The sequence below is a fragment of the Syngnathus leptorhynchus genome, chromosome 12 (genome assembly GCF_054491065.1).
Source record: "Syngnathus leptorhynchus isolate UIUO chromosome 12, UIUO_Slep, whole genome shotgun sequence".
NCBI lineage: Eukaryota > Metazoa > Chordata > Actinopteri > Syngnathiformes > Syngnathidae > Syngnathus > Syngnathus leptorhynchus.
The window spans coordinates 5,166,840-5,191,811 of NC_141206.1; the positions used below are offsets into that span (position 1 = coordinate 5,166,840).

Genomic DNA, 24,972 nt, shown 5'->3' on the forward strand with positions numbered 1-24,972 from the left:
AAAAATTACTTTGTCATTCAGCTGTGAAATTGTGGGATCAATTTATAAAAAATTTGGAATCGGGCAGAAAATGTGGAAAAGGGCCAGGCCCGTGACTCCTTACTGGAGGCGCTGTAAGTATTGTCGAATCCATTTTGTGACCATTTTGACTGTTTATGAGATCGTTCACATTCTACTGTTGAAAGTATGTCGCAAAATAACCAATGAACCGATGTTTATGTCCATTAGCCGCCAAAGCTGTCCGTCAAAACACGCGTACTTCCTCCTTAGACCGCAGCCAAAAACGAAGCGATGATATTTTAGTTAGCGTGAAACTGTGACGGTTTATGGTACGTGGTGTCACGCGGTTAAACTAACTAAATAAATGTACGAGTACAACTTCAAAAAACATATACCTTATGTTGTTAAAACAAAAGCATGATTCTGATCTCAAATGAAGGTTTGAGATGTTTCAATGGTGAATATTTCAGAAAAAAAAAAAAATAAAGCTGGACGGAAACGTCTCTGGCAGTGGATTACGACTTGGTATGCGCAAGGAATTAAACCCGGGGGTCACCAGAGTTTAAGGCCGCACTCGCTGCCATCCCCCTGAGCACCCCCAAACCACAACACCCTCACTTTCCACCATGTTGCTTCAGCACGAAAAACCACCGGCTTCTTCCTTCCTCTAGCTAACCCTGCTGCTGTGGTGGGGAAAAACACCCCTTCAATGTGTTGGAGAACTTCACCAACGTTTTAACGCTAACTAAAGATAGAACATGAGAGGCGGTCGACGATTACGGACCCTTCCTCCAAAATTACAGCCATCACTTCCTGAAGAAAATATTCACTCTTTCCACCCACAATGAGTTCTGACAGAGTATGGTATTCCGGGTATTTTTTACTCAACTGGAAATGGGAAGGAATAGAAGAATATCTTCAGTCAATCTGGTGTCAGTTGGAATCTCGAGCACAGGCAAAAAAAATGACACAATTTAGCATCACCTTACGTTTCTAGGATGCCAGCTTTTGATTGGGGCTCTCTTGGGCGAACAACCTCGTTTGTCCCAAGACCCTTTTCATGCTTTATGTTATGATGGAATCATCCGTCCAATTTTCTCCTCTATGAAATTTACGTTAGTAAACCACTGTAATGACTAACGGTTGCCTGTCGATGTCATGACAGTGTTGAGATCAGCATCTCTTTTAAGTAGAAGATAAAAATGAAGTGATGACTGTCACATCAACTACGAGGAAGCAAAATGCTATATGCTGAGTCAATGTCATTGTTTCATAGTTTGAGGTGTCACTAAATGATAAAATATTCAGAGTCCAAGTCACTTATCCACTTGACATGTTTTGTTTCACGAAAAAACTGACTGCTGATTACTTAAGAACAGAGCCTTTGCCCTCGCCACATTAAAAGAAGAGTGTCTCCTCTCTCCTTTGGTTAGGTTCGCTTCTTATTTTGTCAAATTCATTGGATCTTGAAAGATGAGTCAAAATGGCTGGCAGTGAATGACTTTTGGAAAGTCAGCAATATTGTCTTCTGCATTTTGCATTCATTTATTTAACAAGAACAACTGCTCACTGACGCCAAGACAAGAGAATATTACAGACATAAACAAAAGCATCAGGAGGGAAAACGGAGAGAAGACAAAGACATAGCTTTCTTTTCATGTAATCCGGAGCAAACAGACGTTGTATGAACACTCGTCACAGTTTTATTAGTGTTGCCATTTGCCCACACGTGCTTTCCATTTACGGGGAGGGTCGAGGGGTCATCGTACATCTTAATCAGCACATAATAAGTGTCAACGTGAACTCTCACCTCAACCGTCCGAGGCTTCACGGCTCGGGTGGCCGTCGGCTGGAATCTAAGGGATCGTACGAGATAACATTATTCATCGATGCAGAGATGTTCTCGCGATAACCCGACATGCTCTTGTTTGCTCGGTCAGACATGAGCAGAACTTATCCCGGATCGCATTCGAAATGCACCGAAATAAAATTCAGACGCAAGGCAGTCAAAAAGAGAGATGATTCCTATCCATCCATTTTCAACACTACTAATCTTTTTTTAGGGGTGTCCCAGGTATGATGAAAATGAAACTACACTTAGCCAGCCAGCCACAGGGCATATACAAAGAGAATCAACCAGCCGTGCACACTGTCACTGAGCTGGACTTGAACCCACGCTACCCACACACAAGTCAGGTGAGTACCCCTAATCCATCGACGACCTACAATTTCAGTTATTTTGTTTTAATAAACAAGGCGGTAGCAACGTTGGAAAATCAGAAAGTTTTGCATACGATTGATGATCAAGGTTTCATTTCAGGCTTTGACTGTTTTGACGACAAGCAAAGGAAATAGATCAGCCTCACTTTGCTTTAATTCATTGTGTAAAATGGCAACAACCATGGATAATCAGCGTAATATTTCTGTGTAAAGTGCTTGACAATAAAAGTTTGATTTCAGTTTAAAAGAAACCTCATAAAATCATGAGCACTTATAATGGGAAAAATTGTTACTACTGTATAAATCAAGACAAACTCGGAAGGCAAAGACAATTAAAAGCTTGATTTTAGTCCAAAACAAAAGACCTCATAGCATAATCACTCAAAACGGTCAGGAGAGGAACCAATCTGTGTTGCTTTGATTTAATAAACCAAGTGCTGACAACCTTGGATTGTGAACATAATGATTTGAGCAGAAGATTTCATACTGCTCAAATTCCCTGCACTATGTTTCAGGTCAGTTTTGACCAGGGCCAGAAATAGGCTCCCTGTAATTTTCTGGATTAAAATCCTCATCAGAATATCTTTTCAAAATTGAATTAATGTCAGACAGGGAATGACTCTGTCTGACAATAAATAGACGATTAATCGTTACTCAAGCTTTTAGAGAAAAGGTCATTTACAGTTTTATTTACTACATCGCAGTCACTTGTTTTTGCAGGTGCAGATCTTGTGCCTATCTAAAGGCCCCCTCTGACCTCTATATGAGTCATACGTATGTATGATCCTTCTTATGATGTTTTACTCTTTCCATGTTTCAAGATTCCCCCGTGACCCTTCAAAGACCAGCAGATGCATGTTTCTGTGTGAACAAATGTAGCGGGGATACAGACACTTTTTGGGATTATTTCTAACTCCCATGTCTGTCCCATAAAAATATGCACATTTATGGAATGTACAGTTTCAGTTTCAAGAATACTAGTGTGAAAGTTGTCTGACAAAATTGACCCGAAACAGCCTCTGTGTACACAAACTCATTAGGCCCAACAGTTCAGAAGAATTATGTTTTTAAATATTTCTTATGTATTCTCTGTAAGTATTTTGGCTCATTTTATGAAATTCCAGGTTAAAAGAATGACAGTGAGATTGTTTTTATTACTGTCAAAACGTAGAAATGATCAGTGGACACCAATTTTGGTTCACGTGCAGATCTCAAGTCCAGTTTTCAACACATTCACACAAACTCTCCACAGGATTGACATGAAGTCCAAGGTATCCCGGTGGGATACAATAAACTCCTTGTGAGCTGTAAAGAAAACAGATAACAATACACCAACGTCCGTCAGAGCCGCAATGCCCGCCCACACCGCGACGTCAACGTGTGTGTGTTCAGTAAATGCGATTAAGGGTCAATGGCCGAGGAACATTTTGACACATGTCTTGTATTTGGAGCGAGATATCGCCGACATCGGATCCAGAGTCCAGATGGCGGCTTCATCGTCAGGCTTTTTCTGCGCCCGCAATCCTTAATGCGGAATGGTTCTTGGGAAGCATTCCATGGCGAAGCGCGCTCACAAGAGTGACGTGACCTCGAATCGCCACATGTGTACGTTCCGTGGAGGCCTTCTCCGACGTCAGCACGCAGCTCTGGAACCACTAATGCGACATCTTTGTTTTGGTAAACACGCCTCTAGAAACCGCTGCGATCACAATGCGGGGCCGGCCGCTGCCAAAATGAATACGCGGCTAACGACACGCTTTGGCATGCCGCCTGCCCCCGCTGCTATTGATCCAATGTGGATTCTTCCAGTCCACTTTATTGCCCTAATGCGAAACATCCATCACTGAGGATTCCTGCTGTCCAAGTCAGCTGAAAATGCAGGATTTCCCCTTTGAGGTTCTGCATATTTGGCATGCAAGGTAGAAGACGCTATGCTTTAAACTGGGCTAGAGGTCGTGGGTACGATGACAGCAAAGTTTAATGCTGGGTACACACATACATCTCTCATACGCGGTTACATACGTACCATTTTTTTAACATCTAAAGCTGGTACACACATATACCCGTTTAACATCTAGAGCCAGAAACGTCCGTCTTTAACAGGGTACATACACACGATTATTATCATGCCAACTTTTTGTATGATACGTAAACACCCATTGAGCTTTAGCTTAAATTCCTTAAATTTCATTCTGTCAACATCTTTTTGATGTGGTGAAACCCTCCGAAATCAGTATGTGTGGTCTCGCACACATAACGATGTCTCTTCCCATTAAAGTGTGACCTTTTCCAAAACAAATCGTGGAGGAAAAATCCTTTTACGCACCAAACGCACAAGATTAAAATTTGCTGTTGACAGGTTTTATCATTCAAAGATGGGTCCACACATACCGACCTACGATAATCAAGAAATACTTCAATTTGGCCCCATCCGTATGTGTAAAGTTTGCTTTAGCCGGGCCAGCAAATAGTCCTTAAAAGTGATGTTTATCTGTCACATTACAGGATTACAGCATGAAGGATATTCTTACTTTATCTCAACAACATCTGGAGAAGATTTGACCAGAGCTTGTGGCGTTAAGTTGACTCGAGCGGCGAATTAAGAATCAGGATGTCGTCACCGGCTTTGAGGTTGGTGACTTGCTCATTGAAACTGTCTTGTCTATCTTGACTGTCTGTCTGTCTGACCGGGAACTGGGATGAGTGCCATGAGCGTGTTGCAAGCATTTTGCGGTGGTTTCCAAGGCTCGCCGCAAGGCTCATGATAAGCTTTGATAAACACTCGCATCAAATGAGAGGCGCATTTTCCGTGACATCCATGCAAATGTGAAAAAAAACTTTACTATAAGAGTATCTAGTTTGACTTATATTTATAACATGTTCAATTTTTCTAAACTACCTTTTACATTTGATAAGAACAGCAAGAGTGAACTCCTGCTTGTCATATTGTGATTGACACATGGTCGTGGAACCGAATCAACCACGCAGAAGGAAAATTCAACCTAGCCAGAATATTCCCTATTCATATACTGTCAGGGGTTGACAAAGCTTAAATTTTGAGTCTGCAAAGAACTCAGTTAGAAATGTGCATTAAAATTCAATCAAAAGTCTCACTCTAATTATGTGTCAGAGGCCTCAATCCAATTAAGTTCCAAGGCAAGTTCTGTCTTTAGCCCCAAAAAAGTATACAAAGTCAAAGTCCGCTTTATTGTCAATTTCTTCACATGTTAAGGCACACAAAGAGATCGAAATTACGTTTCCCACCATCCCACGGTGACTAGACACAGTACACAACACCCACAATCAAATAGCACAAAGAGTAAAAACGAACAGACAAGAGCAACGAATAAGTAATAAGCAAGTAACCCAAATAAATAAATAGGCAAATAATAATGTCATAGAATGTGGCAAATATGATAATAAATAAATAAAAATACATCCAAACCTAACACCAAAGTGAGTGTAATTAACTTTTAAAGGCTTTAATACAATGCTTGTATTGGCTTACATTAGCGTGTGTAGGTGGACCTAACATTTAATGTTGTTAGAATTCTTGGTTACAACTTTCCTATTCAGTATGGTTGGAATTCCATGTGACTATTAAACCTCAAAATAATTTGTAAACGTCATAATCCTCCCCCATCCCATGGATGCCATTCAGTGGACTCGCTTTCCTCTCACCATCTGTTCTCCTTTTCACCCTTCGTTCTCACTTGAAGCCAAATCAATAATAACTTTGTGTTGGAAACGGAAAGATCAGCACAATGTGAATGCGTCCAAAAAGCACACTACAAATATAAACAACACTAAATAGCCAAAGGAAAGCCACACTCATGTTGATAGAATCAGCCTAATTGCGCCTTTTGGCCCTTTTTTGACGCACACACGCAGGCATACACACTCGCACAAATAAATAGTGCACTACATGGATCATCACTTGCGCCCGAATGTACATTTTTAGAGGTTTACAGTATACAGGTAAGTCCAAATTTCAACTTTTGAGCCTTCAGTGCAACATGGAAGAGATATAGTGTCATAGAAAAAAGAAGGCAGGGTCCAATCCCCAAACTTTGTCCCCATGAGACTAGAAATACCTGAACATACACACACATGTATGCACACAAACTGCAAATGTTATTATCGGGACCGAGCAGTCCCCAAAATACGTCCTTGTAATCCAAAACACATATGTCACTTGCACCCATGTACGCACACACTGACATGTGTGAAGGAGTCATTAAAATCCAGCTGCCTCCCATCCAAACTCGTCCACCATTGCCAAAGGACGACGATGATGATGAGGATGGTGATGATGCTGTTGATGATGAAGTTGCACTGGATGCCGCTGGTCCCTTGATGACATCACAGGCTGATGTCATGCGGGTCGGGCGTGGCAGCCTGACAAGCAGCTGAGAAGGGGAATGTTTTATTGTGTGTGCGTGCGCCTATGTGTGTGTGTGTGTGTGTTAGGGCAGGGCGCAAGTATGCAGTGAGTCCACTGAGGCTTTGTGCACTCAATCAGATGTTTGGACGGACCCTCGCTGTTACGTTTGTGTCGTGGGAGGAAAAGACGAAGGAAGTCCAGGGGAAAAAGTTGAACATGCAGCAAAAGTTAGACTATATTATTAGAGTAAATGTTGCTAACAACAAAACAAGCTCCTCTGGGTGGACATATAATCCATCAAAGAAATTCAGTTCATTGTGTAGAATTGATTAATCATGATGAAATTTGAGTCTGCCACCAGCAGAGGTACTGTTGATTCACTATCCACTGAACTGAGTACTAAATACTAAAATTCCAAATTGTGTGTGCGTGCGCATGTAAATATAACCTCCTATGCAATATCATGAGAAATCACTGTTAAAAAAATGGTGGGTGAAATTTAGTTGAAAAATTAAAAAACTAGGAAAGAAAAGTTTGACGAGTATCAGACAGCAGGGGAGGCATCGTGGAGGCGGTAGAGTGGCTGTTTTTCGACCAGGATGTGGGTACAATGCTCAACACATTTTTTTCCAAACAAACTACCTACTCCAAATCTCTCTTTGTAAAATTTACTTTGAATTTTTGAACGGAAAAACTTTCCTAGGTTCTTTTCAAGTAAATTTTGCTTTTTTTTTTGTGTAAGTGCGTGTGCCAATTGATTGTGGCTCAGTTCCAGGAATACATTTTTCATCGTAGTTAACATATTCTCTTTCATGTCACATGATGAATGCCTGGATAGTTTAGCCTTGGGCGAGGTATGTCCTACTGAGTGCTACACTTAATTAACAGGGTCTTAATGGCTGAAGTCCTAAAGATGTTTCAAATTCTTCATTTTGACCCTCTCGGGATGTCACATTAGAGCATAATTCCACTTTAAGGTACAAAGGGCATCTCTTTTGCTATGCAGACAATGTAGGTCAACGGAAACTTCAGTGCCACTTCCAGACAGCGAGTCTACAATAAAACGACGAAACAGTAGATCCCGTAAACATGTTTTTTCCACTGTAAACGTAAAGGTAAGGCGCTGCTTCTTTTGCTTGGACTTTGATCAGCCTCCTTGTGGCAGTAAATTGCATCCCAATCCTCCCACGCAGTCCATTGGACCTCAAGAGATATAGCAATGCAGACAAGAAAGTTACAAAAGAAGGTGGCCGAGTGCACGTGTGACGTAAGACACGCCGATACTGTACCGTGCTTGCTCAGAATAGCGCGAGCAATTTACTGTCCTGTAGGAAAAAGGGCATATCGCGGCAAGTCGGACGTGGGTGAAGTCACGGGAGAAGAACGGGGAAACCTGTTTTAGGATTGCTGGTGAGTCACAAGTGGGTGAAAGCACATAAGTAGGTCATCATTAACATCACTTTTATTGTCACAAGGAGTGACAAGTGGAAAAAATATGTTGTGTTACAAGTCAAGGACAAAAGGACTTTTTTTTACATCGCATTCTTTACGTCAGTGTTTCCCAACGTGTATTGAGCTCAACTGAAGGATACTGTCAAACTAAACAAAACCAAAAGTATTACATGGTTTTTTTTGCACTCAAGTGAAGCAATTGCGATGTGTTATGTTAGCATAAAAAGAAAAAAACACGTGAGATTGGCTATTTTAAGATCGGAATTAGGGTAGTGTTCGATTAAGTAGCTACTACCTGTTGGAACAATTAAATCACAAATTACTTTGAATACAGGTATAAAAGTTAGGCCCGACAAGTTTGCTGGTTCAAAGAGCTGCTGTTTAAAACAGGCGGTGTGAGAACTCAGAAATAGAGGATCATTAATAGTCATCACTAAGTTATGATGGTATTTATTTTCCCGTTTCAGTCTCTGCAGGGTCCAAATAAATTAATTCCCCGCAAGTGGGACGATGCAAATATGCAGCATGGTAAAATGAATAGGGGACAAAAAAAAAAAAAAACGGAATGAAATTTGATATCTTTGGACTGGAATCTTCCAAATGTGGATCAAAATCCAGACTTTGACTTGTGCCAATGCGACTGCAGAGATAGACTTCATTGGATAGTCTTTATCAATACCATTTCGATGACGACAAAGTACATCAATCAGTGACGCATACGTACGTCAAGCCAAAGAAAAACAGACATTTAGAAAACATAGACATTTCGAAAACGCTTGCCGTAAATCCAAAACACAGCAAAAGCAAGGTTGAAATATGTTATATCATAGGTGTGGCCATCATTAAATCAACAAAGTAGTTTTTGATTACAACTTGTGAATTAATGTCACCCTCATTTATGAATCAATAAGGGAGAAGAGTCAGTCCAGACTAAATCGATTAAATAAAATTTGTGTGATCGTCTCAAAATATTCAGCTCATTTTTTTCACAAGAGACAAAAACATTGGAGAAATTCAACATTTCAAATCCTCCTACATTTGGCAAAATTCAGCCTTTTCCATGAGAAAATACCCAGGTTCATAGAAACCTATTTAACAAATACCAAAAATACCAACATCTTTTTTTTTTTTCTGTCTGTGCTCTCAGACTAACTTCAAAATGCTCAACATTCCAAACAGCACTTTTTGAAGAAGTCTTCTTGTTCCACAAGAAAATTCCCACCCAATTGAAAAAAAGAAAGAAAAGTGTCAACGGCCAAAAATATTAAATTTAGCGTTAAATCAGTATTGGGTACTTGGACCTGCAAAATAAATCCAGCCGAGATAACTAGATCGTGGGAAGCAAGCAGGTTGGGCTAGTCTGCCTACTGCGACTTACGTTAGTTACATAATTTGGATTTTCTTTTCCCTGCCGCGATGACGCAATCGCAAACATGGCCTCGCAAACCCCACAAGTTAACTTTATAGACGTGTAATTGACTTTTATAAGCCTCCGCTTTCAGAGCCCAGCGTCAAAGAAAGAAAAATAACTGCCAGTATTGGCGCAGATCAGTAAAACAACGCTGGGCAGCACAATGGTAAAATGTTTATATGAAAGTGAGACAGTCTCGCCTGCAGTGTGAGTCTGCGCAGATTAAAACTTGTATGTTTTTCTGGAATCTCATGTACGCCTTCAGAAAAATCAAAAAAATATGTTACAGTAAACGGACTGCTTTGCTGATACAGTTCAAGACTGTCTATTTGCGAGGTGATGGTGGTTCCCATTGTTTGGACTACTCTCCTGCAATGAACCAGGAGAATAAATCCAGATTATGGTCTATGAACTGTGCTGGTTTGTAAATTAAAGGAAAATAATATGCGAGGAAAGGGGCGAAGGCTCAGGAACGCTCTCCATGGACACCAGGTCCTAAATCCCTTTCCCCCTCCCAGCTATCAACATTGCTGTCTAGTTCTTGTCACTGGTAGACCAAGTCGTCCAGGTTTCGGAGTGTGTTGCAAGTTGGGCATGTCAAGTTGAGCTCAGAGAAAACAGCGTTTTTTACTCTGAAGGTCAAGCACCTGCATGAAGTAACGGCTACCAAAACATCAATTTGAGACTAAAGGGGGGGGGTGCTCAGTCTGTGCTGACTCGAAACTGAAAATGAAAGACTTTTAGGCCAGGCGGCGCTGCTTGATCCTGTGCCAGATGCTAATTAATTCGCATCCCTTGCCATTCGCACGTCAAAATGTTTGGCAATGGCCACCGCATCCCACTGTGGCTGAATAGATGGTGTGCTGTCTGGAGTCGGGGGGACCTTAGCAAGGGCACACATCCTGTACTTGGGAGACATTTTGAAGAGTGAACGGTGGAATGTGAAGAGATTCGGATTTTTAGTTTGTCACTGTTTGATGATGTCTAAACCACCAACTTCCTGTTACAGTAATTGTCTTTTTATGGCCAGACTGAGCCACCCCTTTGCCTCGGGCAGACAAACAAGAAGTGCTTGCCAGTCACCTGTTAGACGGCAGACAACAAAAGATGGGACAGGGCAGAGCACTTTGAGGAATGTTTCAATGTCACAACGACAAGGCCAATCAGAGGAAGAGAAAGCCAAACACTACATTAACTTTCACTTCTCTTTGTTGTATTCCCTTTAAACTATTGGACATTTTTCCGTCTGTGCCCATTTTTCTTGGGGCTAAGAGTAAATATTCTAAATTTCCTTGAAATACTTCTTGGATTGGCTGATTTCTAGATCCATAGCAAGTCTCCCTGGTCTCTCCATTGCTTTACGTGAAACCTAACCTTTGTTAAAAAAAAAAAAAAAACGCTCTGGAGTGCTGCTACAAGATGCACGATTTAGTCGCGGTCAAGAGGCTAAAATAAACCAAGTGGCAGCGTTCTTATCCGTCGCTCCCTTCCCTTTTGCTTTCCTTCCTGCTAATTCAGATCCAAGCTGCGACCTGTCTAAACAGTCGCCCTCCCTTGCGAAAGAAGGACGGGTAGATGTGTCTGTCCTCGGCGTTTCCTCGCCAACCGGGGAACCGGGTTACATAATATCAGGTTGAAGGGGACGCCGCCCCCCTCCGAGGTCACCCGTCTCCCGCCTCAATAAGCGACGTGAGCCGACCGGGCTCAATCTCCAGCCGGCTCCTCCCTTCCTGAGTGCATCCTGTGATACGGGGTGAAAGTAGGTTAACATTTTGGGCCTGGGACATGTATATAACAAAAGCAGGTTTCCACTAAAGTCACTAAAGTTGCTTTTTAAACCAAATTCAAATGTTTAGGTTCAGGGAGAACAAGCCTCTCTTGACTTATTTTGAGGTTCACATGAAAAAGTACAACCTGCAGACAGTCTTAATCCACAAAAGCTGCCTCTATCCCTAGACACTTTTCCCCTCTGTTGGAATGGGTGCCAGCAATTACCAAAGACATAAACTCTATCTTTGTGCTTATCACTCATCGGTGAACCCACAACAGGAAATGGTCGTATAATGAGCACACTGGCCCGGTACGCCACGTAGCGAGTCAATTAGACGCCGCTGACCATGATGATTACACTCCAGTGTGTATTTTAGAAGTGGACTTTTGCACGGCGGGTACACAAGGTCGCTTTGAGAAGTGACTAAAGGTGCACTTTTCCTCTTTTTTTTTGTCACTGTGGCGCTTTTACAAGTTGATCTGATTATCCGGGCTAGCATCATGAGGTACTGACTGACTAAGTGACCGTGTTTTGGTGACGTTCATGGAACGAGTGGCGCAGGAACACAGCGATAAACATCTAATTGGCGCAGAGAATGACAAATACTAATTTTAATGTTTCGAGAGACATGTAAGAAAATAAAACTGCTAACATAGGATTTTTTTAGCCAAGCAGATTTCCATTTAGTTTTTTTCAATGTGTTGAACGGGTTATCTATTCGTGCATTTTCAGAATGAACCTTCATATGTTTAAATCTCCCCCTACTTTAATAATTTGTAAAAATATGTAATTTTGGAGGGGTTCATTAAAAATGTAAAATCACATTCACATGCAGAGAACTTTTTCACATCATGCAATAAAAGACCGATAAAAAAAACAACAACCTTAGATGCTGTTGTTTTGGTTAGCAAACGGCTTTCAAATTCACTTAGCAGGTTGATCTCTTAATGACCGTCTGACATTCTTACCATCTTTTGACACCTTATTTCTGTTTTTATACAGAATATTATCAAATAAAAAGTCACTTTTAACTTTTAGTGTATGGCCGTCATATGAATTAATTGTGGGCTATATTTTCAAGTCTAGTGCTTTATATGTATGAGTTTAATGTTTAAGTGGAGCATTTTTATATTGAATTTTTATTGGGCTTGGCCATATTTGCAGAACCATAAAAGCTCAAAAGAGTTTTTTCACACAAGGGTCCGAGAATGAAATAGCTCGGAAAAAGCATGAAACTCACTTCCTCGTTTTGACTTTTTTCCCTGTGAAATGTTTTTTTAAGCAACGTGGGCTACAATAATTTACAGTCACCCAAAATTATTCATACGCTGGCCACATTTTAAAATGGAGTGCATATTTAGGGGGGGGGGGGGCTGGTGGATGTGCGGCTCTTACTGCTGGAAATGACACGTAAAAGTGTAAAAGACTAAGTCGTTGCAGTGACGCTTTCATCGTTTTAAACTGTTTGACTATTAAAGAGTCAAACAGAGAGCTTCTCGGCTGTGAGGCAGACTACACTGCCTACATTGAACCCTGTACCCGAGAACTCTGAGCTAAACATGGACCACATTCGATTTGGGTTCCACATTCTGATTTTGAATGCTTTGTCGTGCTGTAGTGCTGGCATGGCTGCAGTGTGACGTTATAATGGAGCTAACACCCTACTTGCGGGCTTAATAAGGCTTCAGGGCTGACATAATACTACAGAGACCCAAACACTCAAGCGGCCCTTCAACGAACGAGCGAGTACCAAATGATTCGTCTTTCTCTTTCCAACGCATGCTTCTCTTTGGGCCAATGTGCCAATCTTGTTCAAAAGCTAATGTGAGGCAAAATTCCTAGTGAGCCAAGGTTTACGGCAGCCTGGCGGCGCGGTGACAATAAACACGCAAGCGGCATCATAATGGCACGAGCAATGGAATACTACTCCAGTTTGCTTACGCACACATCACAATGACTCACACAGGGAGGGGAGGGTGCACCCCCTTACACACACACACACACACACACGCACGGGCTCTCCCGCCCTTCTGCAACTTTGCGGTGACGCATTAAAATAAAATAGGCGAGGAAGAAGAAGAAAAAAAGTTTGACGGGCAGTTACACAAGCCGGATCCAAGCGTGGGATGCATGTGTAAAGTTTCTTTAGATAGATCTGATTAAATGGGCCAAAGAATCGCCTAGTGTATTTAGCAATACAGCATAACCTCTGAGATTGCAATGGTGTTTTAGCCCTGGGTATTCCCATAGGAAGTTATAGGAATAGAAATAATCCGTCACAGGGTGAAACTGTTGCCATCAAAAACTTGAGCAACGTTTGTGTAAAAATGATGAAACCACTGGTTTGAGTCAAAACAATAAAATGACATTTTTGGGTGTGATTTTTCCCATACAAGTTTGAAAAATCTTTGATTGCCGTGAAATCGGTGTATTTGTCTTTTGACTGTCTTGACTCTACCACAATGCCTGCATTTAGCTTGCCACAGTCAAAATACTTTGTAGATGACATCAAATACAGATAATATAGAAGAAAAAAATACTGAATTGTAACATTTGACAGACTAGTGCGAATACAAGCGAATTATATTCAAAGAAATACAATTGTAAATAATCCGATTTTACTGGCATTACAGTATACACCAATGTGTTTTGTCTTCAATAAAAAAAAATCCCTGAAGAGTCCGTTCAAAGGGAAGTACATTCCAAGGGCAATGGTCTGCAAGGCCTTTTGTTTTTAATCTTGTGTGAGGGACATTAAGGCATTGAGTTAAAAGGCGGTCAGCTGACCTCTCTGACCTAGCAAGACAATAAAATGACACCAAATACGGAAATGACTGTAAAATGTTGCACTGAGCCGCTACAACTACAGAGCCAATGCAAGGACAACAGGCATCCTGAACTAATTGAACATTGTCTCATAAAGTTTTGATTTGAATGAAAAATATCTATCACAACAGGATGTGTGAAAAGGTCTCAAGGCTTCATACATAAAAAGTAAACAAAACATCCACCATTTTGATTTGAAGCAGCCTTTTGAGACGAACTCCAGGGCTCGTACTTGATGAAGTCCTATTGGGAATAAAGCAAATGAGGCCCAGTTGGAAGTAGTTGTACAAGACAGATGGGCAACGCTTAATTGTGGCGCTTTCTTTGCCTACACCACCGAACGTGGGCGCATGTATGGCGTCAAAGTTCTAGGATTCTCGGAAAGTTAGAAAAATAAACCTGTGACGCCAATTTTAATGAATGACACAAAACTTGCTCACCGTGTCGATCATAACAGAACAGAGGACCCCAAGACGTATTGAACAAGGAAGTCGACTATTTTTATTTGAAGCAGCAAATTTGGGCTGAATTCGAAAACTTTCATCCAGTTAAATCGCAATCAAAAGCAGGTACTTTAGATAATTCAGTTTTGCCTGATGTGGGCGGAGCACAGCGGCAAAGTTAGATGATTAGTTTGAGGATTCTTGTTAAAAAAAAAAATTGTCTCCCCAACACCTCTTTCACTGATGGACACGAAATTGGGTGGCCATGTCTATCATAACAGGACGCATAAAAAAGTCTCAAGGACCCATGCCCAAAATTATATCATGTCAAAGTTTGATGATCATTTTGATGATTCTCCAGGAAGAAAATGCTGCTCGCAACTTTAATTATTGTTATTATTATGTATTTTTAAATCCATCATGAGTTGATAGTTTGACGTATTTAGCAGATTTTTTCTTCTTCTAAAAATAACCTTGGAAGGTGTTTGAAGCGGACTCATACGTAGGATGTGGCACAACACAGGTGATGGAAATGACGCTTCATTCGCACGTGCTTGTTTGCATTGCCAAAACTCCTGAGGTCCATCACGACAAAACAAGCCCAAAGACGCTCATTATGCCTAAATAAAAGGCAGCCATGAATAAAAGCCTCCATTGATAGCGCGTCCGGTGCTTTAAATAGTCGCCTTCTGTTTTTTTTCTCTACTCCGAACGCAGTGACAGCGTCACTCGTAGGGTCCAACACAAACAACAAGTTGTATTTTTCCCCTCGTGGCACATACACAGAGTCAGAGTGTTTTTACGCTAACACACCGGCTAGCACACATCTCCACGTCGTCACTTTTTCCTCCCCAAAGACGTTGAACGAAGACGTGAGCTCGCATACGTCCGAGTGCGACGGGGTCACGTCGTCATGTACGTCATTTAAAAGTCAGGTGCATGGATTTTTTTTTTTTAATAGTAACATGAGAAAACATTGGATGTGTTCCGTTGTAATTATCCTCATTTACGTGTCACTCAAACTGAAACCGTAGTTGGTGTTAAAAAAAATAAATCTTTACATGATGCTAAGAGCAAACTGTCATTGCGAGCTCATTGCAAAATCACAACTTAAAATCAGTGTAACAGTAATAGGCAACTATACTCATCCTGTTGTTTTTGTCTCGAATGTTTGTTCCAACACTTAACTAACTTCAGAGCTAACGTAACGTAATTTTGTATGAACTTGGCTGTGGCACTGAAAAACAAAATTACTAAAAGACAAAATTATTTAAATACTAGCATCAGATAAAACATAACTATTAAGGCTACATACAGTATAGACAAACGACCATTCAAACCTACGAACATTTTTAATTTGTCAATGAATCTACCAGGCATGTTTTTTAGAATGTGGGAGGAAGCAGAGTACCTGGAAAACCCCTAGAAAAACTGGGATTCAAGCCCAGAACCTGAGTCTGACGTGCTAGCTGTGAGATACTATGCTGCCACATGTACAGTATTTAGCATATTGTCGTCATAACGCAATAACAACAATATAACGCAATAACTGTAATCGCTCTGATTTTGATTTCGACAGCACACTATAGCCACTTTGGTGTGATGCAACAGAGCAATAAAGTTAATATGACTGAATGTCTATGAATCAATCCTATTTATTAATAAAACAGTCCACGCACAAGTTAAATCTTTTTTTACACGCCTTTTCACTTACTGATGTCACATGCTTGTTGCATCAGTTTCCGTGATCTGAATAACTATGACTAACGTCTCCAATTCTAGAGTGAATAATAAAAAATAATTTTACATCTTCCAAGGGTTGTCATGACCTTCATGTTAAAGATGATTTTTTTTTTTTTTTTTTTTTTTTTTTAAGTCGATGGCCAACTCGTAACGGTTGCCATGGGTTTGTCGTCTTTTATGAACATTTATGAGTGAGGAGATTTCTACTGTAATTCACTGCTGCGTTACACTTATACTGATTTGTGCTTGGCTTCTTCCATCTGTTTGTCTTTTTATGGTATTTGCAAATTCAGTGCTAATGATTCCCATGTGAACTTTTAATTTATTTTATACTCAAAAGTCAGTAGCGATAGTTTGACATGAAAATTTCAAAATTAAAAGATTGATGATTTGTTGTTAGCTTAGCCTAGCATCAACATTGCAAAACATGGCAGCCATAGCAAAAGCCGTCAAAGCCTTTGAACACGTTCAAATGCAGTTTTCCAAATTAGCTATGACAACGCTGGCGGGTTTTTCGAGCAGTTTTGGTTTGTTTGTGGTCTGGAGACGCCGCGCCAAACGCTAAGCTAAGCAATCCCGAGTCCCTGGCTAGCGTTGGAAGATTTAGCATGCAAGTATAAGAGAGATGTCATGTCAAATTTCCCGAAGGCGCTGGTAGCCAGCCACAAGGCAGCGCATCAGATGCACCGCTATGACCCATCTTTAATTTATTATCAGGGTTTTCGCTGCCGCTGCTAACAGCTACCCACTAACCACCTTGGCCCATTCGCTAAACTCAAGTTTGTCTTTTTTTTTTTTTAATAAAAAAGAAACCCTGCTCAAAGTAGACTTCTAACTAGACTAGAATCTCGGGCTGGCAATTAATCGATTTTATCACTTAAATTGGGTTTATTGGTGTGGAGTCCGGACGATGTATTTGAGTAATTTCCGTAGTTCAAATCACATCCGCTGATTAGTAGAGCTTCACTAAAAACATAGCTGCGTTTATAAAAAGCAGTCAGATTTTCCAAATTTGTGTCCCTTCTAAATTTCCCAACCCCTTTAGCCACTATTTTCAACAAAGTTACTAATAACAATGATATTGTTACACTATTATGACAAGAAGGGAAAACAGTGGAAGGCAATCAAAAAATGTCTTGCGCTCAACATTTCCAAAGATAATGGCCGTTTACAGGTTGCAAGAGTGACATTTAGTCATCTTGACTCAGAACGCTACATGAGAAAAGAATGTGAGACCAGGAATGGGAGCACATTTTAGGATGTGACTATTGTTGAATATTTCAAATTTTTATTTATACATATGTTTTGTTAAAGGGGAAAACTTATTTTCACATTAGTAAAGAAATGTTTGATTATATCTGTGAACATTGATTTAAGATGTAACTGTAGGAAAATTTACTGAAACGATAAAAAGCCTGTTTGACATTAGGTGAAATAAAGTAAATCCCAGAAGACAACCAAACATTTTATTTTTTTAATGCCATATTTTTTTTAATATGCAAGGAAAATATTAATTAAATTCAGGATTAGGTTTTCTGTTAAAAAAATAATTGATTCCATATTAATCAGGATGCCTGACATTGTAATATATTTTCTCATTAGCTTCACATTTTTAGATGACTCTTGGAAAAGTATCAAATGATTATAAGTTGCGCCAGAAAAGTCTATTTTACGACATTGTATTCCATGTTTAAGTATTTCTTTGAGCCAAAACTCTGCGACACCACGATTGAGTTCACTAACTGGTGGCCCATCTGGTTTGAATAACCCCCAAAACCCCCCTAAAACTCCCTATCCTCCTCCTCCGCATGATGTCAATAATACGTCAAAGCGGAGAGGCAATCACTTAAATTGAGCCTGTCAAGCGATTGCCTTTTGCTCAACGTTTCGGCGGGGACCATCCGCCTGAGATAATTTGTAGTTTGATTAAGGTTACCGCAAAATGCCATGTCCTATTACGTACAAAGTGAGCTCGCTAGCCCATTACTGAAGGTATACTGTACTGTCATAAATATGGAACGGGGGAATGAAAAGTGAAGATTTAGACGTCAGATTTATGTGAAAACGTTAATCTTTATACCTTAGTGGTTGGAAGAAATATTGTTGATGTTTCGGCTCTCTTATTGACCGTCGGATTTATTGCAAGGTCTAAACTGTAGCTCTTTCTGCTGCATCGACACATTTAAGGAGACTGTATTTATTTCTGCCATTTTTTTAAAACCATTTAAAGCAGGTCCCTGGTGTCTTAATATCAGTTTGACATGCTTTGGTCTAAATAACCAAATGTGCAAAAATTAGAGTGCAGTACACTTTACCTATGCACTCTAAATAGTCCTGTTGAAATCAGTCTTTTTCAGGGCACTCTGTTCCAAGCAAACTCTAATCACACTGACCACTCTCAACTTCAGCGTGTGCACTTAGGGAGTAGCTAATAGTTACAAATTTTGGGTTCTAATGTTTTAAGCCTGAATTGGAATTTTACATTAAACTGTAGAGCATATTCAAATCTCATACAGCGGTTAAAAATAACATAGCATATTTAAGACAGTCGAGGATAATCACGCTTTTGCTGACTTTAATTTGAAGAGAGAAAATGCTCAAATCCGGCTCAGTTATCAGCATGCACTGCAAATTTTCTGGCCTGGATGACTTGGTTATGTAATTTCACACTTAATGGGCGGGCAGCCACTCCAAGGACTCAACTATTTGTATACAAGCAATTAGGAAGTCCAATTTTCATAACATGTTCCCATTATGTGCCCACGATTACTGTTATTGTTAGGGTGCCACCTCATCCCCAAGAGTGGTCGCCCCCAATTTGCCAGGACGTTTCCAGACAAACCTGGAACAAAATGGGAATACATGAAAAAGGTCACACATTCCCAAGTGCTCCCAGCGGGAAAACAGGCAAGTCCACCGCGCCTGCTCTGGAACGTGCAGGGCCTCGTACGCAGGCCGCAATCTGACAACAATTACCACATGAATGTCAGCATATCATAATGCCACTTGGAGATGGTCCGCAGATGATTTGGAGCTGGAAAAACTATCCAGAATTCCAACGTCTCCGATCAATCAAGTCAAAACGTAACAGCAGAGCTGCATCGGGAATACGTCGACACCTGATCAGCCCGCCTCTGGATCTGGGAATTGTGATCTCTTGCAGAAGCACAACTTGAATCCTCGTATGTTTCCATAGGAACCTCGCTAACGTCATAAAGCTGTGGTTTCGCTTTACTGGCAAGCTTTAACATCGCTTGTTTTTTTTCAAATTGGATTGTTCATATGTAGCTCTGGAGGAAACTTTTTTTTTTTTAATGGAAGCATGCATGCTGGCCCCGAGAAGAATAATGGCAACATTTAACGAACGATAACCGCTTTGCTGGCTTCAGGCGCCGCTCGGATTGAGTTGCCGGATAGCCAAGTCACATGGCTGGATATGTTAAGAGAGGCCTCATGTGATTGTCTCGTTTTCTGTTTTTGTCGTTACCCGACGACTTGAATTGGCGAGAGAAGCCATTAATGAGATTGTAAAGGGCCATTGATTTAGGAGACCCTCAATTTAAGGCCAAGTTTTGTTCCGGGGCCTCGATTTATGTTTGGTTCGTTTCCGAAGTGGCTATCGTTCTATTTTACGTCACAATCAAGGAGCCCGGGGCTCATCAGATCATGGAGGGGGGAAAAAAACTTGTTCTTCACACACCTCACACCATAAGATAATCACTCAGGGTAATCTTTTAGAGACATCCAATAATTGAATACTTATCGAGCTTGATTGGAGGGTGAGAAAATGCTAAAGGTCAGGCTAATTAGTGGTATGCGTGTAAGCCAGTGAAGAAAGTTTATTTCTGTAACTGCAACGTCAGTGCAGAACTACGCCCAGAATGGCGCAAACCAGCCAACCTGATGTTTATCTACACTCGCATACTTTATCCAAACATTTTTGCACTTTTTGTGTCAAAACAGATGCTGATTTGGAAACAAATATCATCCAATTTTTTTAAAATCTTCCTGAGTTCTGTCGAGGCTTTCCTGCAAAAAAGCATAGATCTGAAGTAAAGAATTGTATTCCTTCACGAGGAAAGAATCACGTTCATCAAAATCTTTAGATGTGGAGGGGGCTGGAAAGCGGCCAGAAAACCAAAGGTGTCAAATCCAGGTCCTAAAGCCAAACTGTGGCAAGGTTTCTACTTTCTCGACCTGGATTTGACGCCTCTGCAGAAAACCCACACAACCACGGGAGCAACAGCCACACAAGAAGGCCTAAGCCAAAATTCTAACCTGTGACCTCTCAGCTGTGGAGCACATGTATGTGGTAACCAACTATGTTTATATGACCTAAAACATCGGCTGTACAGTTTATAAAGCTTAAATGACAGTTGGAGCCTGGAAGAAATGTATTCGCTTGACATTACTTCCTACGGGACCAATTGTTTCATAATTAGAACAACTTGGAAGTCAGCCAGTGTGGCAAAAAAAAAAAAAACAGGTTGGAGAAAGAACATATTTCATCGTTGTTATCATTGCTATTGCGGCACATTTCAACTTGAGCGTCCACAGATTTAGAGAAATCTCCCTGACCGATTGCACTTTGTTTCATCATCACTGGCCTGAAAAACATGTTAATCGGGCCCAAATGTGATTCGTCAATCCCGGCACACCTTGAGATGAGTGATCTTAGCACTGCCGAGGAACGGGAAGTACTCTCACTTACAAATGAAGGTTAAAACAGGCTGGAAGTCATTGAAAAATCAATTCTGTGACTTCCGTGAGCCTCGATGCCGTCCAAGTTGAATCAATAAGGTGAGCTCATGGGAAGTCCCTGACTCTCCCACGTCCGACAGACAGCGTTTGCCTCGCTGGAGTCGCGGGGGCTTTGCTTTTTAGAGGCTTCTAATCCTGGCCACATCCCCTCCCACCCACCCACCATCATCACCACTGTCTCCACACACCCCCGCTGTCTGCTGATGTACCCTCATTCCCTCGATGATGCATCGCAAACATGCCCGGTGAGAGAGTCCAAGCCTGCATAAACTTTCTCCTCCTGCTGCCTGGCCTGTGTCATGTGACCAGGAAGTGCTGCTCCCCCTTCATTTCCCCTCCTGGCAGAGAGGAAACATTAATGTAGCAGAGAAAGGGGCAGGAGAGGGGGAGGGCGGCGCTGGGATCCGTGACGTCCGCAGTTAAAAATAACCGGCATATTTAAGACAGACGAGGAATCCCGGAGCAGGCAGAGGCCGGACAGCCGGCGGCCCGGCGGGAGCTCCTTCGCCCTGCGACGTCCTGTAATGCCAACGGAAGCCACAGCGCTTAGTCAGTTAGACGTGACAGCACCTTGTGGTCCAGCCTAAACCTCGTTCATATGGCTCGCACATCAGACACAAGTCATTCCACATTTTAATTGCGCATTTCCTGAAATGGTTTAGTCAACCATGCACACACCAAAATGACAAAACGTAACAGAATTATTTTCAAGGCATCAGACAGGCCAACAAGTTCAATTAGAATGAGTGTTTTATCATTTGGATCAAAAAAGGAGATTGGATAGTTGCCAAATGAGTTTTACAGTGCTTAACTTAGTTTCACACTTGAATGAGCGTTAAATAGGCAACAGTTAATTCCTGCAATGGATTATTTATATATCCATTTATTTCCAATGGGGTTAAAGTGGTTTTTAAAAAAAGAAATAACACTGAGTTTTTTGAGGCGGGGACTGAATTCTTTATTCAGTCAAGAGACTATTAAAAACCATTTTGGTCATGTAGAAAAAAAAAAAAAACTTTTTCTTTTCACTTTACATAGCGTGGCGGAGGGGGCATGACTCGGCTTTCACGAATTAGTGCAAGAATGACAACTATTTCTAATAATTACTGAACGGCATCTGGACTGGAGTGGCCCTGCAACGCTCGCTTGAATATCTTCAGTCCTAATCTGCCGCTACTCAAATTTACTCGGCGACCACTGACACTGTTTACAGTTCACCTGCAAAAGCATTAGCGGGGAGCATTCGTATAATCGCTAACACCTGAGCTAACATAATGTGATAAGACAGCGCTCGTGTCATGTCACAGCTAATGAATGGAAAATGTTACACCTCTTAACTGGCTGTTATTCATGCCACTATAATAATAATAATAAAAGCCGTAAGCAGGGCCCTTGCGCCCCCTTTTCCACGACAAATCTTCCAAATGACTGTCCAATATTGACGCCATTCGTTGGACACATTAGACGCTGAAAGCAAAAGGAAAAACGTGGCCATTTAGCAACACCAATCTTTCTAGGAGTTTGCCAAAGCGCAAGTCCTGGTATTCGCCTAAAATGGCTACTTCAAACTAAAAGGGCTGACTTCCTGTTCAGTTTAGAGGTGCCATTGAGTAAATTTTGAAGGGATCGCTCAGGGAAGACCAAAATAGATGCATTTTTGCCAGGATAGACACCCATACCAAATTTGCAAAGCTTTTAGGCCATAAAAAAAAAGATTCATCTGTCGGAAGAGTAATAAATGCAACAATTCTAATTTAATAATACTGTTATGATCTCAATCTCTCCACATCTCATTCCTGCGCAGTGCTCTCGTCAGAGTGGTGAATTTATTATCAATATTTGGCTTGTTGTACTTTAAAATATGATTCATGCTGGGTGGGCTCCGAAATTCCAAAAGTTAGATAGAGCCAAAGCACCACGACAAGAAACGTAAATCAACCCGTTGATGAAGCAAGCCGCATTTGTTCTTTTGGGCCAATTGGGATTATTGATATAATCTTCCTCTTGTAACAAGTCACATTCATTACTTCACTACTTTCCAGGATGTGATTTCTGCCAAAGATCAATAATCCAAATTAAAATGGCATCTCATCCTTTGATTTTAATTCAATGTCATTCAAAAAGCAGCAGTTTCATGTGAACTGGATTTGGTTAAACAATTTATACAACATATGAAATAACGTCGACTGTCACAACAGCTATTATTAATAATAGTAATATAAAAGTCAAACACACTCCGCTCTAGGAAGTTAGTAAAATTTAAAAAGAATTTCTCCCATGAAATTAATCCACCATCATGTTGAAACCATTATCAATTACAGAGGCAAGATAATATAAAGCCATATTCCTTATATGTGTATAAACAACTAAACACTTTCATGACAAAGTCACTTTCTTTATCTGACATCTCCTTTTATATCCCATTTGCAGGTAAACTGGGTATGGGCTACAACCTGGTCACAATTGCAAGGCACAAAAAAGAAAAAGAATTGTGCGTACACAGTCTTCCAAGACCCGAACATGCACAATTTCAAGATCGGAGAAAAAGCCAAAGTACTTGGAGAAAACCTGGCTACTGTGAAGTACACATGCTGGGTATCAGAGGAGGTAAGCCGCTGGTGTCAAATTCAAAATGATCAGGCCACACTGCTTTGTGTTGAAAGCAATTGTTGCCGTCATGCTTCTACTTATCTCATTGCGAGAGGTTGCCGTGGCCATGTGAAGCGCTTGGATATATATCACTTATCAGCTCTATTAATATTAAATAAATCACCCTAAAACATACTAGAAATAACGTGTGACATCACGCCTGACGTTGGGTTTGAACTCTTGACTTTAGGGGAGATCTTTTCTTTTGGAAAATAGTACTTTATGCCACAGTTCCGTTGTATTTTACTCAGCGGGACACACTAAGCCTTGGTTCATTGTGTTGAAAGGAGGATAGAAAACAGCAAGACAGTGGTGTCATTTTCTCAGTCTTTATCTTTTCACTCTCCCCCCCCCTCACCACTGTGCTTCTTATTGCCATGCAAAGCATGGATCATTTTCAAAAAATTGCATTATCCGGCTACATAAAGAAGCAGGGTACAATGGACGTAGCCCACATTGAACTAGCTCGGGGAGTACTCCAGGATAAAGCCATTGCCATGTGTTTACAGGAGACATCCGAATGGGATGTTTAGACAGATTACCTAATAGATCATGTGTATCCCCGCGGGATATGTTTTCTCTTCCACAAAATGTTTCTTTCCCACCACTGTCTTGCATGTGTTGGCCAACAAAAAAAAAAGTAGCATGCACTCAGGTAATCTTAAAAAAAAAAACTACATTGACACTTCCAGTGTGTCCTGTTGGAACGACGGCAGTTTGTTGACATGCCCAAGGGACAAGATCCTGATGCAAGCAGGATGAGTGGCGGAGAGTTTTGTTTGCTCTCAAAACTTGGCCAATTGTAATTCTGTCGCAAAAAGACGATTGGGTGAGAGAGAGAGAGAGCGAACGAGAGAGAGAAAGAGGCTTGTGTTAGCTTTCTAGTTCTGAGCAAACACAAGCACTTCAAAACCAGTTCAAACGCAGCACTGCAAAAGCGCTCACAGCCATTGTGATAGCTACCCGGGTGAGTTTTTCTCATGACAGATTTTCATAACTCGTGATTCGAGTTAGTCTTGTGTTGTTGCAGGTGGTGGGAATTAGAAATTTCCTCTTCGGATATATCGTATCGATACCGAAGCGATACTATGGCTCTCTGATTTCCAAGAAAGCTCAATGACAAAGTTAGCATTGTCTTTTTGGGTGGTGGGAAACATGGAAAGAAGTGTATAAAAAGTCAAATAAAACAATGTTGGTAATAACCAGCAGTAATATTTTATGATGATTTTTGGCTACAATAAGTGTCAACACTGGCAGTGCCAGGATGTTTGCCTTGGGGCGGGGCAAGGATATCTCAGAGGGTCCGCTAAAC

The 24,972-nt window shown here is 41.0% G+C and overlaps 1 protein-coding gene across 4 annotated transcripts in view; it reads left to right on the plus strand.

The window, feature by feature from the left end:
* Positions 1 to 24,972, plus strand: part of klf4 (Kruppel like factor 4) — a 50,427-nt gene that overhangs the window by 19,114 nt on the left and 6,341 nt on the right. The window contains exons 5-7 of one of the 4 annotated variants that reach the window (XM_085925300.1): positions 2,064 to 2,196; positions 4,726 to 4,851; positions 23,515 to 23,618. The gene's annotated coding sequence lies outside the window, so the exon portion shown is untranslated. Of the gene's footprint in view, positions 1 to 2,063; positions 2,197 to 4,725; positions 4,852 to 23,441; positions 23,619 to 24,972 lie in introns of all 4 variants that reach the window. The other 3 variants (XM_085925299.1, XM_085925301.1, XM_085925302.1) reach the window with 3 other exon arrangements.